This window comes from Eschrichtius robustus, chromosome 15 (assembly GCF_028021215.1).
Source record: "Eschrichtius robustus isolate mEscRob2 chromosome 15, mEscRob2.pri, whole genome shotgun sequence".
NCBI lineage: Eukaryota > Metazoa > Chordata > Mammalia > Artiodactyla > Eschrichtiidae > Eschrichtius > Eschrichtius robustus.
Genome location: NC_090838.1, coordinates 58,571,565 through 58,579,219, shown reverse-complemented (window position 1 = coordinate 58,579,219; position 7,655 = coordinate 58,571,565). Strand labels below are relative to the sequence as shown.

General features: G+C 45.3%; 1 non-coding gene across 1 annotated transcript; it reads right to left on the bottom strand.

Moving 5' to 3' along the window:
• Window positions 1-4,150: 4,150 nt before the first annotated feature.
• On the bottom strand, window positions 4,151-4,223 carry TRNAE-UUC (transfer RNA glutamic acid (anticodon UUC)). The gene has a single exon. It is a non-coding gene; the product is annotated as a tRNA-Glu (tRNA).
• Window positions 4,224-7,655: the final 3,432 nt, after the last annotated feature.

The window sequence follows — 7,655 nt, the reverse complement described above, 5'->3', positions numbered from 1 at the left end:
CTCTAGAGCGCAGGCTCAGTAGTTGTGGCTCATGGGCTTAGTTGCTCCGTGGCATGTGGGATCTTCCCGGACCAGGGCTTGAACCTGTGTTCCCTGCATTAGCAGGTGGATTCTTAACCACTGCACCAGCAGGGAAGCCCTAGAAGTTTTGATTCTTTTAACAGGAGTAATAAAGCCAACACAATCCCTTCTTTTGCTTTATAAATGCTTAATAGGTACCTCTTAAGTCACTTTGTTTCTCCAGTGCCCACCATGTCAGTAGCTAAGCTCAGAGGAATTGAATTCATCACCCTTTAATTAAGCACCGCCCCCCTTTCAAGAGACAGAACCACCTAAAACATTCATAAAATTCATGTGATTTCGGGGGTTCTTGGAAAGTCACTTGTTTGGAATATTAAATTCAGAAAATTAAACTTTAAAAAAAATTCCCAAAGTGTTTATAGAGCAATACTATGGACATAATTACGAAAGTAAAAATTAAATGGAACTTTAAAAAAGCCTATCCCTGATGGATTTTGTTTTTGTTTTTAATTTTCAAAGAAAAAATGAAAAATTTGTGAAATTCTTTTAGAACACTTAACGTTTGTTGATATAATTAGAGAAGCTTAACTCAAAAACAAACACTTGAATTTCATTAAATCTAAGATGTCATTGATTGTGAGGTTATATATACCACTGAGAAAAATATTGCCAATGAAACTGATACAATGCTTTCTTATTGCTTAACATTTCTTTAATATTCATTGAGTGTTCTTTTAAACTTATTTAGGTGTAGGTGTTTTTCATTATATTGTACGTCCTTTAAAAGGAAAATATATACACAATAAATTGCATATGGTATTCCTCAAATTTCTTCCTACTCAGAGGAAGAAATTTTTGAATTGAGTCATTAATGTTCATGTTTTTTCTTATAATATTGTCAAATTGTTGGTGATGGGACACTTCTTTAAAACATGCTTCTCTGTTGTCTTCAGGGAGTCCCTTGGACATCGGGCACATTTTTACTGCAAGCTTGTCTCCACTCTTCTTTTGTGTTAACATGTGGCACTTTGCTAGGTGTGGTGGTAAATTATGGAATGTTTTGGTAAGGAACCCCAGGAATAATTCTCGTCATGGGGCCTAGGCCCGTCCAGGCAAGGGCTGCTTCATAGAGAGATGTTTTTCCTTTGGTCACCAGATTGTCCCCTGAAGTAGGTGAAGCATGTAGGCTTTGGATTTTATAAAGCTGGCTTGTGCAACATGAGTATACTACCACCATCTGCATTCAGATGCTGTGGCTAGTTTGGAAAATAAGTGGGCCACTGGCTTTTAGCTCTGTCTAAAAGGGACTGGTTGCTTCTTTTTGCCCAGGAAGTCTCCTCCCGGAATGTCATCGTGTTGTGCTGTCCCACCTTGTCACTCTGGATGAGATGAGGCTGCTAGGCCCCTGTTTGCACGGAGCTCTCCCTTAGAGCTAGGCTGGACCCAGCAGGCCCTGTAAGTCGTATAGTAAGTCCCTATAAGGACCCGCTCCTGCTCCTGAGAGAGCCTGGGCATTGGGCACATGCTGCTCTCAGATCCGTTGGGACTTGCTGACAGAAGTCCTGTCCCTCATCCAGCCTGCTAAGGACTCAAGGCTGCTAGAAGATGTCCTCCCCTGCCCCACTTGACCTCACACCCCTGGAGTGGTGAGAAATCCTTTGGCCCGTGGACTCCCCCCTCCATCTTCCCTATGGGGCTAGCGTGGACAAGGGACAGCACGAGAACTCATTTATTTAGAATCTGTGACACTGTGTAGGCATCTAGCGGGAAAATAACCTGCCTGTCCTCAACCTAGAACCAGAAAAGTGGTTCTTAATCAGAACAGCACAGAGGGAGCAGATGCATCTTGGCCTCACAATGCCACAGCCGTTAATGCAGTGTGCGTGGGTTTTGCATGTTTTGCATCAAACATCAGCCTTGAAGGGAGGAACAGGCTTTTGACTTTGTGTTCTTAAATCACAAAGAGAAATTCAGGATAAGCACAACCTCTGCTCCCAGGGAGAACACAGCTATGGCTGTGACCACATATAGCTGCATTTATACAGTAGTGCTGGAGCAATTTTCTTGAAGGATTTTTTTTTAACAACTGACCTTTGCTTATGGTGTCCTGATCCAGCTCCATCCTTAAGGATAACACCAGGTCACCCAGCGTTGTCCTTCACACAATGTTCAATTAAGCGTTGATTGGCGATAAAAATTATGAAATAACGACAAAATGAGTAAAAATTCCATCTTACCTCTGACCTGTTTTCTCAAGATACCTCTATTGATGTAGCGGTTCAGCTGCAGGTAACTAAGAACACGAAATATTTGTATTTTTCTTCTTTATAAAAATCTAGGTGGGCAGTCCAGGCTGCTATGATGGCTCCGTAATGATGAGAGACCTGGGTGATGAGAGACCTGGGTCTCTCTATCTTGTTTCTCCACCCTCCTCATGATCCACCTTTCTCCTCAACACCCAGTGTGGCTGCTCCGGCTCCAACTATCACATCCACATTTCAACCATCAGGAAAGTAATGCCCTGCCACTTTAAAGAACACCACTTCTGCTTTCATCCCACTGGCCACGGTTTGGTTACACCTACAGAGTAAGTCTGAGGAACATAGACTTAATTCTCTGCAGTGATATACTCAGCTGACAGCTGGGAGCTCTGGTACCGAGGAAGACAGGGAAATGGGCATTAGGAGACATAAGTGGATTCTGCCACATAGTCAAGCGTAAAGTCCCCCTGGCTAAGTTCTCCCATGAAGTGAAAACTATGGAGTGATCAATTCATGTTGCTCTAGGCCAGATCTGGGTCTTGGCACCTGATAGGCCCTTCGGTTTCTCCTTCAGCTGGTATAGACAAGACACAGTAGAATCACTTGTTTTCCTGACCTGTTGAATCATTTTATTATCCTTTACATACATTCAGTGGAAGTACAGCCCAGTACAAAAATATGAAAGGGAAATTCCCCCTAAAAGAAACCCAAAAAGCAAAACTCTAATTTTCTACCCTAAATTTCTTTTCTTGGGAATTTATTTTTACTCAATAACGATTTACTTCAAGTCTTGAGCACTCTTTCCATCCAGGGCTCCTCCAAAGACACAAGCACTAGAACATGAATGAATTATTTTAACTCATGCATTTCTATAAATTCACAAAAGAAACTTGAAGGGAAAACAATATGTTTATGATTCAGTGTGTATTGGTATCTACCTAAAATCACACTTGTTGATGGTTTAGGTGGACAAATTTTGTATTTATATAGGAAGAATAATTTGTTTCTGTCTGAGGAATGTCCATCACACAAAATGATTTCATCCTTTCTCTGCAGGAGAAGAGCCAAAAGTTTTCTGGCAAATATTGTACTTCGGGCTTTCGGTTTGCCAAGGCACCATCAGATCTGCCTCTGTTCAACTTTTAGTGAATTGTCTTCCCCTAGGAAGGAGGCACTCTCGCCCAAGGCTGTGCATTCCCAGCCCCAGGCCTTTGCTGTAACTAACTACCCTGTGGCACGCTTCCGCCTTGTGGAAAAAGGTGGGCATTGCAGACCTTTCATCACAGAAGAAAATGGATTTTGCCTTCAAATGCACCTGAAAAATCTTCACTATTCAATTCACAGTAGGCACACAAGTCACACTGGACCTTGAGAAAGACTATCTTACAGAAATTTATCCCCCAAATGTGAGTGTGTTTATTACAAAAAAAACCCCCAACACTTTGTATATAACACTGCATAACATGGCTGTGTTTGTTTTACACAATGGGTTTATTACTCAAAAGTTATCTAATTAGCTTTATTATAGTGTCAACCTTACTTTTAGTGCACCATGAGAGCTGACTTCCAAGAGGAGACATCTGGCTTTTTATAAATCATAAATCTGGCTTTTTATAAATCAGGAATCATAAAGTAAATAAATAGTATATGCCTCCACCACCCACCACCAGTTCATTCTGTAAGTTCTGTTTGTAACATGAAGTATTTCTTAAGGAGTTCTTTATGCCATTACTTAACTTCCTGCAGTCGTTCTAGAATTTTCCCCCACCTTGTTTGGGATTTGCATGGGATATAGTCATTGTTTTTACAAGCTATTTCTTTTCTTTTTTTTTTTTTTTTGCCACATCTTGTGGCTTACGGGATCTTAGTTCCCCAACCAGGGATTGAACCCGGGCCCACGGCAGTGAAAGTGCCGAGTCCTAACCACTGGACCACCAGGGAATTTCCCTACAAGCTATTTCAGAATGAACAAGTCAATGAGCGGGAAGCCTCCACCTGCCCACTTTCGGCGCCGTGGACCACACAAGCTAAAACAAGCAACATCAAATCCACGGTGCGGTCAAGAGGGACTCACGGTTTTCCCTCACTAGGAGGCTGAAGGCACTCACACTTCCTGCTCCTCATTTTAAATCTTCTTCAACTTTTCTTCTTTGGCCTGTCGACTGAAAGAAAGCCCACCACCTAAAATTTGAGAATGATGTTTTATTTGGTGGACTTTCTGAGGACTCAAGCCCAGGAGGCAGCCTCTCACGCGCTCTGAGGGACTCTGCCCCGAGAGGTAAGGGAGTAGCCAGGATGCACAGGAGTTCTGCAACAAAGACTGGTTGTTGAAGCATCAAAAGGCTACTGATAATTCAAGAAAACCAGACGTGTCAAATTAATGAAGTTAGCGCTTTTTTTTGTACGGGAAGGTGCAAGAGTCTGGGCTTGTTGAACTCATTCCTTTGACATGCACCTTAAGTATCCAGGGCCAGTATTCTGCTCTTCTCCATCCTGGATCCCCTCAGTGTGCACAGTCTGGACCGCTGCAGTGGCTGAGGGCTTGATGGCTGCACCATCCGTTGTTTACTGATAACGGCAGGCGACACTCCTCATCCACAGGCCCTAAGAATGCTCACACTGGGCCTTTTGTAGTAAATCAGAACGTTGTTGGCTCTGGAAGAAGCGTCAGAGACCGCTGAGCCCAATCCGATCATTTAGAGGCAGACTGGGTGCTGCGTGTCCTGACCCCTGGCCCAGGGCTCTTCTCCCTGCACTGCCCGAGGAGGCCGCTCCACACTCCCGTCCCCTAGAAGCAGGGCACCTCTCAGGCCGCAGACCAGCATCTGAGATCCGGTGTGCAAACCACGCCGCGGTCAGAGGCGATAAGGGTAGCAAATAAACGACCTGGAAGAACAGAAGCAGAGACTTGGCGCTCAGCAGCCTGCAGATAAGCAAGTGTTTGACCTGGGCTGAGCTCATCCCTTATCTGGTGACAGATAACATTCACACTCGAGGAAGCCTGTGCCTGCAGTAAGAATGGAGCTGGCCTGGTCCTCACAGCCACAGAACAATGGGTCTGCACAATGGACTTGGGAACAATAGATGAGGGGAAATGTTAACACCCGCCCAGGGGGTGCTGAGCTCCTGGGGGGTGGTCACAGGCTAAGAGGACATACCCAGAAGTCTCAGGAGGGGAGCGCTTGCGGCCACAGTCCCTACTCATCCGCAAAGGGCCATCAGGCTTGCTCCGGATTTCCCAGATCTGCTCAGTAAAGCTTCATAGGAGAAACGTCAGAAGCCTCGTTCTCTTTCTCACTGTTCAGGCTACTGAAACTGAAGAAGCCCGTAAAGGGTGAACCCAGAGGGGAAACCATTAGCTTGCTTCTGGAGAGACTTGACCGAGATAACATATATAAAGATAATAATATTGACAATAATAGCAGCTGGTATTTACTGTGCACTATGCTAAGTGTCTCCCATTCTGCATTAGATTCTTCAGTCCTCACCACAGAACTTTGAGGTCAGCACTATCGTTGTGGACATTGGCAATTGAGGAACAGTCTTCAGGAGGCTAGGAGGTTTGCCCAAAGCCCCATGGCCAGGAAGCAGGAAGTAGAAACATGGTTTGTCCATCTCTAGAACCCAAACTGAACCTCACCTCTTTGATACATTGGTGGAAGCTGTTGGTGCATTTTTTTTTTCCCATCAATTTTGCCACTTCAACTTAAGGATATAAGTCCTATTAAAAAGTGTTATCAGAGTGAAGGGAGACTTTGGGAGGGATTCTGGCGCAGGCTTCTCATTGCAGTGGCTTCTCTTGTTGCGGAGCACGGGCTCTAGGCACGCGGGCTTCAGTAGTTGCGGTGCGTGGGCTCAGCAGTTGTGGCTTGTGGGCTCTAGAGCGCAGGCTCGGTAGTTGTGGCGCACGGGCTTAGTTGCTCCGCGGCATGTGGGATCTTCCCGGACCAGGGCTTGAACCATGTCTGGTTCTTTCTTCTCTCCTCCTGGCTACACATCCTCAATTATGTTCACGTCTGCTCAGATGCCTCAGTTATCAGAGTGAAGGAGACTTTGGGAGGGATTCTGGTGGGAGCAGGAGGGAGCAGGGAGCACGGTAAGGGGAGGAGGGGAGAAGGAAAACTACCCCTCATGGGTGCGCTGGCACCAGTTTCCACCACACCTAGCGACAGCCCGTGCCCACGATCTCCCCCTCCCTCAATAACAGGAGTCCAGTCTTTATTACAACACATGATGAAGATTACACTTGCCGGCCTGCCTTTCAGGTAGGTGTGGCTACCATGGGGAGGGGGGGACCCTGAGGAAGATGGGAGAGCCTAGCACGTGAGGAGCCTGGGGCCTGATGACCGGGGAGCCCCCAGGCCTGCCCCAGCCTGTTTACTTTGCTGCCTGAAGACAAATGAACTCGTTTCTTTTTTAAGCTAGTGACAGCTTGGGAATTTCTTGTATGCATGGATACTAGTGCTAACTACTGACTTTCACCCACTTTTTACAAAGGGGGACTCAGGCTCAGAAAGAGTAAGTATCTTTATCCAAAGTCGTACAAGTATTAGCTGGCAGAGTTCAGATTTGCATCTGTCCGTCTGACCCTAGAGTTTTCGTCTTTCTAGCACAGTCTATACTAGCAAAAGGAACAGGAACATGCATGTATGTAGTGCTTTATAATTTGAAAACATTTTCACATGCATTATGCAATGTGTATGGTTTGGGATTTGGGGGCTGCAAGCAACAGAAATAGACTCTAGATAACTTACATTAAAGAGGACTCTATTAGGAGGATTGGGGGTGGGTGTCAGTTGGTGTTCAATCAGAGAAGCAAAGTCACTAGGGCTTGTTTTAGGGATTTGACCACGCGCAATTGTGGAAGCTGGTTAAGCGGTCTCTGTAAGGCTGCCGTCCTCAGGTCTGATGCTGGATGCTGGAGCTTGGTGTCCACAGGGCAGACTGTGACCCAGCCTTCTACATGCATCTGCGGTCTTGGCCGCCCAGCCACCGGCCTGCTTCTCTGCGGGTGTAGCCTGACTTTCCTGTGGGAACCACCCCAACCTTCACGTTGCTTAGAATTTGTGGGCCTATGATTGGGCCTTGTTGATGAAAATAATCAATAAACGATCTATAATAGGAATAGAAGGAGTTTTATTTGAGCCAATTGAGGACAATAGCCTGGGAGACAAACTCTCAGATAAGTGCTCTGGAGAAGCATGGTTTCCAGCACAGTTTTCTATGTTGTCAGAACAAAGAACATTAAACAAGCCAGGGATATATTCCTTCAAGGTTTCAAAAAAACAGAACAAAACAGAACAACAAAAAAAAACAGATCAGCACGTACACAGTGGGTCAGTATGACCTTGGCACCTGGAAAGGAAGTCTTAT